The sequence below is a fragment of the Canis lupus genome, chromosome 18, assembly GCF_003254725.2.
Source record: "Canis lupus dingo isolate Sandy chromosome 18, ASM325472v2, whole genome shotgun sequence".
NCBI lineage: Eukaryota > Metazoa > Chordata > Mammalia > Carnivora > Canidae > Canis > Canis lupus.
This window is the reverse complement of record NC_064260.1, coordinates 25,466,248-25,475,539: the sequence shown is the minus strand read 5'-3', so window position 1 is coordinate 25,475,539 and position 9,292 is coordinate 25,466,248. Positions and strand designations below refer to the sequence as shown.

The window sequence follows — 9,292 nt, the reverse complement described above, 5'->3', positions numbered from 1 at the left end:
GCTCCGCCCCGCGCCTTGACCCCACGCACCGCGGGTCACCGCGAGGGCGCGCGGCGCTCGGCGCGGGGAGCGCCGGGAAGGGGTCGCGGCGCGGCCTCGGCGGGGTCTCGGGAGAGCGCGGGCAGGGGGCGGCTCGGAGACGGGGGGCGGGGCATTGTGGGGCTTGTAGTCCGCGCGCCCGGGCCGCGGGGCACGCTGGGCCTCGTAGTCTCCGACGCCGCGGCTCCGAAGCAGTGCTCGCTGGGAAGGATGCCGCCTGGTTGCTAGGAAACCGGAGCCGGCTGGCGGGGTGGCGGGGCGGCGGGGCGGCGGGGCGTCGCCCCCGGTCCGGCCCCCGAGCCCGTCCGCGCTGCCCTGGAGCGTCCTGCCGCCGCGAGCCCGGCTCCCTCTGGGGCGCCTCCCCGCCTTCTACCCCCGGGCGAGCCCCGGCCCGGCCGCTGCGGACTCCGCGCTGCAGGGTCGCCGGCAGCCAGCGGGTCCCCCCTGGGGTCTCCAGGGGCAGAAGGGCGTCGCCTGGAGCGTTCGGGTTCACTCAAGTGGTAACGGAACCAGCCCCCCACGCACACACAGTTAGCTCCCAGCCACTGGGAAACACAGTGGAGGCTCCTCGGAGGCTTGGGGGGACCTGACCCAGCACCCCTCCCAGGGATACCAGGTGACCCAGCACCCCGTCCCAGGGATACCAGGTGACCCAGCACCCCGTTCCAGGGATACCAGGTGACCCAGCACCCCGTCCCAGGGATACCAGGTGACCCAGCACCCCTCCCAGGGATACCAGGTGACCCAGCGCCCCATCCCAGGGATACACCCAGTGGGGAGATGATGACCTCTCAGAGCACATCTGGCTGTGCAGAGCAGCATCCCTCATCAGAAACAAAGGGGGGAACAACCTAATTCCCCCAAGTACTAAATGAATACACAAAATGTCTACCATACAATGGAAAGGTATTTGGCCCTAAAAATGGAATGAAGTTCTGACACGTGCTACAATAGGGGTGAACCTTGAAAACATGATGCTCAGTGGAAGGAGCCAGTCATAAAAGATGGCACATCATATGATCTGTCTAGACAAAATACCAGTAGAGGCAGAAAGGTAAGGAAAGGGAACGGGGTGGGGAAGGGGTGATTGCTGAAGACTGGGTTTCACAGTCTTTTCCAAACTGAAAATATTCTGACATTGACCATAGTGACTATCTGTGAATATATTAAAATCTACCGACCTCTACATTTTAAATTAGTCAATTATATGGTATGTGAATTATATGTCAAAAAAGCTGTTATTAATATGTATGCATGTGTAGATATTGTTGATCCTAAAAATAAAACTGCCCGTTATTTTGCAAGCAAAATGGGTTTATTCTGGAATAAAATTGCAACCTAGGACAAACTGGCTGCAAGAAAACCAAGGCGAGTCCTGGGGACAGGAGGGAGGTTCACTCTTTTCTAGAGGACGGGGGAGAGCTGTTATAGAGGGAAAGCCCGCTGCAGTGGGCTGAGAGTTGGGGTACAGTGGCTTCTCGTGGGCTGGGCTGTTGCCCCAGGAAGAGAAAAGCCTCCTTCCTCCTGCGGGGTCTGAGGAGTAGCCACCTGCTGGCTCTGCAGTGGCCAAGCGCCCCGGTAGGCAGGAGCACTCCCCCTGCCGGCCTCCTGCCTCCGTTCTACACTTGTTAATTTTCGCATTTCTCTCTTTGGATCAGATCATTCTTTGAAAGCATCTTGATCAAGCGTGATGCTTTTGTTCCTCGGTGCCAGGCAGGACCTTTTCCGATTGTCATGTTCCATGTGGGGGGCGGGGGGTGCACAGCACTTGGAAAGCATTTCAGGCCACATTCAAGTAGTGAGGACGGTCAGGAGGGAGACCCCTCACGCACTTCCCATCTCTAGTCCGTATTTACCAAGTCCTAAGAATTGGAGATCATGTGTCAAGTACATCATTTTTACAAAAGTTGGACAGGCAACAAAATGCAAAACTTAATCACACGAAGCAGGAGGAGTAACACTGCAATTCCAAATTGTGTGATGGTGCTGAGCTAGGACCCTCGGTCTGAAAGTAGCCGACTTATATTTGTTGGCACTTACTCTGCCTTAGGGCGGAAGGGTTCTCCCCACGGAGGCAAACTGGGAGTCACCCATGCCTCCTGGAAGTCCCCACTTGAAGCAGCCACGAGAGGAGAATGGTGAATACAGCAGGAGCACGCGGAGGGAATCAGGTGCATTTGGGGAGATACGGTGCAGGTGTCAACACGAAGCAATAGTGGATGAACTTTCTTGCAAAAATAGCAAAACTTCAAAGATTTATTAAAACAGTGTTGTTGGGCCACCTGGCTGGCTCAGCGGTGGAGCGTCTCCTTCAGCTCAGGGCCTGACCCAGGGGTCCTGGGATCGAGTCCCACACCGGGCTCCCTGCGGGGACCCTGCTTCTCCCTCTGCCTGTGCCTCTGCCTCTCTCTTTGTATCTCTCATGAATAAATAAAATCTTTAAAAAAAAAAGTGTTGTTCTCTCGAAAGAACTGTATGGAAATGAATGCTATCCAATAGGACAGTCTGGAAGTTTGGAAATTCAGAGGCCAGGAATTTCGGGTGGGAATCCAGAGCCGGACGCTAGTCCGGATGAGAGAAAGACTTGTGAATTCTGAAATCGTAACCCTTCAGAAAAAACAACTTGAAAAGATCAATTTGTCACAGGATCATGATGAGACTGTTTCCAAAAGTCCATAATCAAAAAAGATTTTCCACGTCTCAAGGGTTTGGGAAACGCAGCCAAGGACACTGTCTTTCCAGGCGAGAGACGCAGCAGCAGTGAGACAGGTACGTAGGCCTCCAGACACCTGGGGAAGCATCTGGTCAGAGGTCGTCTACTGCCCCGCCAGGAAATCTTTTTATTTTTTAAGATTTTATTTATTTGAGAGAGAGCACGGGATGGGGAGGCGGGGAGGGAGAGGGGTGAACAGACTCCCCCTTGAGCAGGGAGCACAAGGCGGGCCTGGATCCCAGGACCCTGAGATCAGGAGCCGAGCCCCCAGGCCCCCCAGGAAACCTTTTACTTTCAGGTCACCGGGGGCTTTGCGGGGCTAGGCAGGGGCTGGCGCTTCCTTCAGGTGCTCAGGTGACTCCAAGAGCTCTTCCCTGGGAGTTAGCTGCGCAAGGGTTGGCTCAAAGTTCCTGACAAGGGCCTTTCCAGAGCGTCTTCCTGGGGTGTCTTCTCGTCAATGAAATCTCAGGTTGCATTACGCGAGGCACACGGTGGAAGGATTGCTCCGCCAAAGCGCAGCTACTTCGAGTAGAAGCAAGCAGGCCTCAGCGACATGGCCTCGCGTGGGGCAGAGGAGGCAAGGCAAGCGCACGGGGACACTGGGGCGCGGAGGCTGCCTGGGGGGACAGCGAGGGGGGATCCCCAGGCGGGTCTCCGGTTTAGTTGGACCAATGCCGGTTCTCTGGGCCAAGCTGCTGGGGGTCTCTACCAACTGTGCCAGCTGAGTCGCAATCGTGCCCTTTGTGCCTCACGGGCCTGAGGCCTGGGCGTGTGCACCGTGGACGGAGCGGGCCCCTGGCCGCTGTGGCTCGAGACGGGCGCCAGGCAGGGCTGACCCTTCCCGGCAGGTGAGCCGCAGCACACGCCGCGGCCACCCGGGTCCGGAGGGAAAACACACCAACCGCGACCCAAACATATTTACGACCCGAGACAGATATGACATCCGCTGGCATGGATGGGGGTTCCGTGGGCCGCACTCCGCACAGGCCCGACCAGCTGGCCGGCGCTGGCGGGCTGGTGGCCTTACTGGTCTTCCCCACCGGCTGGTGGCCTTATTGGTCGTCCCCACCAACGCCGGCTCACGGATGCGGTCGTCTTGCCCGTGGGTTAGATGCTTGCACGGTGGGAAGTGGTGGGAAGCTTAGAATCGCTGGTGCGGTTGGATTATTATTTGGTCCAAACCAGAGTTCTCTCCTCCTATCAAACCAACAATTATTGGATTTCCAGTATTATGTTTCCCCCTTCTGGGATCAACGGTTGGGCATCCCTGGTCAATTTTTCCACATTATTGTGTGGAAGGACGTCCTTTGGACCAGAGGTTTGGCTATTGGTCTCTTTGAGAGCAGGATCTTGTGTTTTTTTTTTTTTTTTTTTTTAAGAAAGATTTTATTTTATTTATTCATGATAGAGACAGAGAGAGGCAGAGACACAGGCAGAGGGAGAAGCAGGCTCCATGCAGGGAGCCCGACGCAGGATTCGATCCCGGGTCTCCAGGATCACACCCCGGGCCGAAGGCAGGCGCTAAACCGCTGCGCCACCCAGGCTGCCCTTTCTTGGGGTTTTATTTGTGTGTGTGTGTGTGTGTGTGTGTGTAAATGTCAGTGAGGCAGTTCCTCAGCCCCCAGGGAGTTGAGCCTGGAATGCCCAGGAACCCTAAACATAAGCAGAGCCACTGGCAAAAGTACGGCATTTAATAAACTGCACGGAGGAGCCATTGAAATTTTAGCTCCATTGGAGGCAAGGGTGCCTTGCCTGTGATATTCCTGTGATATTCACGAATTCACGTTCGTGATATTCCTGTGATATTCCAGAATCGTGACCTACCCCCTCAAAACGTGCCGGTGTCTCATGTAGGCTGTTGGCCGAAGTAGCCGGAGGAAAGGTGCCGCCTCGGTGACTCCAAGCGGGAGTCGCAGTCACGTACCCAACACGATCTCTACCATTTTCATCCCTTAGGTGAGAAGCACCAGGAAACCACGGAAAGTCTGCATTGGTTGGAGGAATTCCCTCTATGTCGCCCCAAGGAGTCAACAGGGATCTGTGAGCATTAAGCGGTCGGGAGGGCTTTCATCTGGATCCAGATGCAGTCCCCGTTTTTGAGGTGGGATCACAGGAATATCTAACCTGGGGGTTTGTCTTCGGAGACCAAATCCCTTTAAGGCCAGAAGGTGTGACAGGTAGATGCTGTTTCCTACGGAGAGGTTTTGGGTGGCGGGGGGCAGAGAAGGAAATACTCTTAGAGCCTGAAGGAAACACTCCATCATCTGAATCCGCTTCAGTCAGAGGGACTCGGGGACTCGGGGCTGTGGGTCCAGGCGTGTCGCTCTGCCCAGGAGGGCAGGACGCCGCCCGGGTCAGCCCCGTCTGCCGGAATTCCAAGAGATGCTCAGCAAGGTCCCTCGCGGGGCACCTTGATGTCAGGGGAATGTGAGGGTTCGGGACAACGGGGGGATGGAGAGGTGACAAGGCCGTTTACTGCTCACAGGTCCTGGACGAGCCTCCATCTTCAGTGGTAGGGTTTCCCGAGGGGTGAACCTGTTGGCCTGTTACGGGACATAATGAGGCCCCGAGCCTCTGTAAGCCCTTGAAGGGTTTCCTTATCTATAGGATGTTCATTAATTCTGAGAGGGGTTTTAGAGGAATCTATTTCAGTCTTTCTGGGAGGCGCTCTGTGGATTCTGACTATATCAGTGGAAGATTTCGCAAATAAGGAAGACGGTCACTGATCTAACAGGGACAAATGGTCAATGTCCCCAGAATGTAATGCCGTATAGGGGCGATAATGCTATCAGGGGCTGGTATTTGCGAGAGTAGAAAATTGAGAATGGGGTGGTCTTTCTTTCAGGTGACTCACCGAGGGTGCCCACAAGCTGGTTTGCCATAATCCCTAAGTCCGGAGTGGACATAGTTTCCTGTTCCACCTTGGTCCTGTTAGCGGCGAGAGAACGATCCCGGTGCAGCCTGCTAGTAAACACGGACACGATGCTGCCGGGTTGGATTCAGCATCCACAGGGAGACCAGGGTGGCCTTTGAAGACAGTGTAGAGTCAGGTAGATAGTCATGAACATTTTCATCAGGCTTTTCTGTGTAAGCTTGAATCCTGTCCAGTCAGCAGGCTTAGGAAGAGGTACTGTAATCCTTTGGTGGAGATTTCTAGCGAGTTCTAGCACTTTGCCAAAACTTAGGCATCTGTTTCTCTCAATCCCTTTCAGGGTGCTCCCATTGAGCTGGTTTCATCCAGCATTTGGTCTGACCCTCAGCAGCAAGCATGTGGACCAATTGATACAAATCTGAGAAATCAGATCAGTAAGTTTGAATAACTGTGTTAAATCTTCAGCAAACATATAGGGTCCTCAGTCACTTTGGGAAATTGTTTCAGTACAGCTCCAAATTCAGCCTTAGTCCGGGCAGCATAAGCCATTTGGCATTCATTTGGACCTCCAGCAGAGTTTACTTTAGAGGGGTAGGTGTTAATAGGGTCAGGAGAGGAGGGGTGGGGAGAGGTTTGGAGGTAAAGGGAAGCTCAGTGAAAGGATTAGAAGGAGGAATGGGTATAGGGGAGGGGAGGGCCAGTGCCAAAGGAAGAGTGAAAAGGCTCCAGAGGCAGGGCCCGAGTATAAGGTGGCCCCACCTGTCTGGAGACAAAGAGGATGGGAAGGGGAAGAGGCCTCAGAAGCCCCGTTGACTTCTTACGGTTGTTTGTCTCTTTGCAAAATACTATTTCTAAATTAACTGAGGCGAACAAACTTTGAATCCTAAAAATGTTTGGAAGCCTCGAGGTACCAATTAAAATAAGCATCCAATTCAGTGTTGACAAGTGTCCAGCCATGGCTGTCCAATTCCATTGTGAGAAAAGTCAATTTGGGGAGATGGGAAGTTCCCCACGATGGCTGTTGAGGTTGTGAATGCCTTTTGGTTGAGTCAGTCCATTTAGTTAAGAATGCACACGAGGAGGGGCCACCATTCTGAAACCTAGAACTGGCTGAGGTCCCAGAAGTGTGGGGGCAAGGCCGTCCTCACAGCATTTTGATCGCTGGGATCCCACTTCCCAGAGGCTTTTCTCTAGAGGGAAGAGAACAATGTCTAAATGGCACAGTTCCAGTAGGAACAGCCTAGCTCTAGAAAGGAGTCAGACCAAAGGCCAAACGAGTACTCTCAGGAAGGACAAAGCCTTAAAACAGGTCCTGAATAAAGGCTGGAGAGCTCAGAACAGAGAATGAAGCTCACGTCTAGGAGACGACTTATTCTCAAACCCCAGGGCCGGCAAGAGAGCAGCAAACCTGACCAGGTCTGTGGGGACCGGCACCTGTGTGTGTGCTCACCAGCCTCAGAGCCGCTGGAGGTAGCTGCCTGCGTCCCACTTCTGACACCAGGTAAAGTTTTCCTTAAAAATAACACTGCCAGCTATTTTACCAACAAAATGGGTTTATTCAGGAGAGTGGAAAATTGTAGTTTGGAACAAGCAAGCTATGACAAAACCGTAGGCATGTCCAGAGGACAGAGGAGAGAGATGCTCCTTTATAGATTGGGGTACGGGGGATGGGAGGGGCTGTTGTAAAGGAGAAGTCCTGGAGTCACCTGGGAGTTGGGAGTGTCGTGGCTTCTCATTGGTTAGCCTGCCACTGTCTGTCAGGGGTGGGGGTGCTGTGCTCTCCCTGGTTGGGCTATGCTCCCCCTGGATGGGCTGTGCTCTCCCTGGATGGACTGTACATTACCTGGATGGGATGTGCTCCCTCTGGACGGGCTGTGCTCCCGTGGACGGGCTGTGCTCCCTCTGAACGGGCTATGCTCCCCCTGGACGGGCTGTGCTCCCTCTGGACGGGCTTTTCTCTCCCTGGATGGGCTGTGCTCTCCCTGGTTGGGCTGTGCTCCCCCTGGTTGGGCTGTGCTCTCTTTGGACGGGCTGTGCTCCCCCTGGATAGGCTATGCTCCCCATGGACAGGCTGCGCTCCCAGGGCTGTGCTGTCGGGGATGGAGGAGCCCGTCCCTCCTCCACTGGCCTCCTCCACGTTGGGAGCCTCCCTCTTGTCTTCAACATGTCTCTCTGTCAGCTGTGCATTCCTGGCTCCCCGCCCACCGCCCACCTGCGGGATCCGTCAGCCTCCTGGGAGGCCAGGCGTCGGCAGCTGTGCCAGGAAACGCAGCGCGGGAGGTGCACTCGGGGCCATGGGCCGGTGCCAGGGACCCTGTGTAGGATGGTGTCGGGGCCCACCCTGCTTGTCAGCTGCAGAGCCAACAGGAGGAGACACGGCTCACAGGTGGACGCTGCTTTACAGCCTGAGAGGAGGAGACGACAGCCCCGCCCCGGCCAGCTCCCGGGGCACTCTGTGGACTCGCATTTACAGCGGCCCCTTTCTCCGGGAGACTTTGCTCTCTGCGGCTCCAGAGACTTGCCTGTCCCAGACGGTGACCGTCTGCTCTTCCCAAGTAAAGTCATTCTGCTGGTAAAACACCCAACAGTTTGATTTCTGGGGCCCGGTCGCTGCCCTCCGCCTGGCCCCGGCCCTGACCCCCCCAACCTGGCCCCCCTAAGTACATGTGCAAGTGAGGGCGAGGAGACCGGAGAGGATGGCCAGGGAGCCCCCTTTGCTCTGTCCTGACGGCCGCAGGGAGGCCAGATGAGGTCAGGGCCACCTGTTTGCACAGCGGGTGAGCCAGGACCCTGCTCCCCCCTGCACTGGCCTTCACAGACTGACGCGGGCCCCCAGAGGCCAGCTCCCGCCCCCCTCCTGTCCAGCAGGTCATCATCCTGCCCCGGGGGCCCAGAGCCATCCTTCAGGACCTCTCTTCTCCACCCCAGCTGGTGGCACATTTCCAGGGCCGTGCTCCGCGGTTGCTTCCTGGGTAGGGGTGTTTGTCCCAAACTGTGCTGGGAGCCACCCCCTTCCTGCACGGACAGGGCCCCCACCTTGGCAGGGCCGGCCAGGGGCGGGCCGGATCCCAGGAGCCAAGGCCTGCCGAGGGGTGGGGGGAGCGGGCTAGGGCCCGTTGTGGGTGGGGCCGGGGTAGAACTGCGCAGGGGCTGGGCCAGGGCCCCAGGGGTGCCCTCTGCCCTGAGCGCATCCACGTGGTAGTTAACTGCCACCAGGCTCTGGCCTCGCGCCAGGAGGGCTCCCGACGCTTACAACTGCTCACTCTTGTGATCTCTACGCCCCCTTGGGCTCTATTTTAATCTCTGGCTGAGAGATGGAGACACTGAAGCAGCAGATGGTCTGGGACGCCCTCGCCCCGCCCTGTGCCTCGGCGCCTTCTCCCCGCAGGACCCTTGATGCTCGACCGTCCTGCAGCTTTGCCCCCGAGTCTGCTCTTACGGTCTCAGTGGCACCGGGTCCCCGGGTCCCCGTCCTGACCACTGTCCTCTGGCTGCGGCAGCCTGGGCCGAGTAGTCCCTTCAGACAGCGGGGCCCGGGGCCGTCGCCTGGTGCCTTGGGCTTGCGGCTCGGCGGGAGGCAGCGGGACTTGCCCCGCGTGGAGAAGGGCCGGGGGCTCAGAGGTGATGGCCTCGAGCCCCGGGCAGCAGGGCTGCAAGGCAGCCCCCCC

At 56.7% G+C, this 9,292-nt stretch overlaps 1 long non-coding RNA gene across 9 annotated transcripts; it reads left to right on the top strand.

Annotated features, from left to right (window-relative positions):
- Window positions 1-289: 289 nt before the first annotated feature.
- On the top strand, window positions 290-8,204 carry LOC112663540 (uncharacterized). 9 transcript variants are annotated; one of them, XR_007403602.1, is made up of 8 exons: window positions 641-655; window positions 687-717; window positions 749-1,093; window positions 4,564-4,708; window positions 5,598-5,802; window positions 5,965-6,058; window positions 7,011-7,125; window positions 7,804-8,204. It is a non-coding gene; the product is annotated as an uncharacterized LOC112663540 (long non-coding RNA). The 9 variants fall into 9 exon arrangements; XR_003139325.3 differs by lacking the exons at window positions 641-655; window positions 687-717 and adding an exon at window positions 290-539 and having other exon boundaries at window positions 946-1,093; XR_003139322.3 differs by lacking the exons at window positions 641-655; window positions 687-717 and adding an exon at window positions 292-539 and having other exon boundaries at window positions 994-1,093.
- The last annotated feature ends 1,088 nt before the right edge of the window (window positions 8,205-9,292 follow it).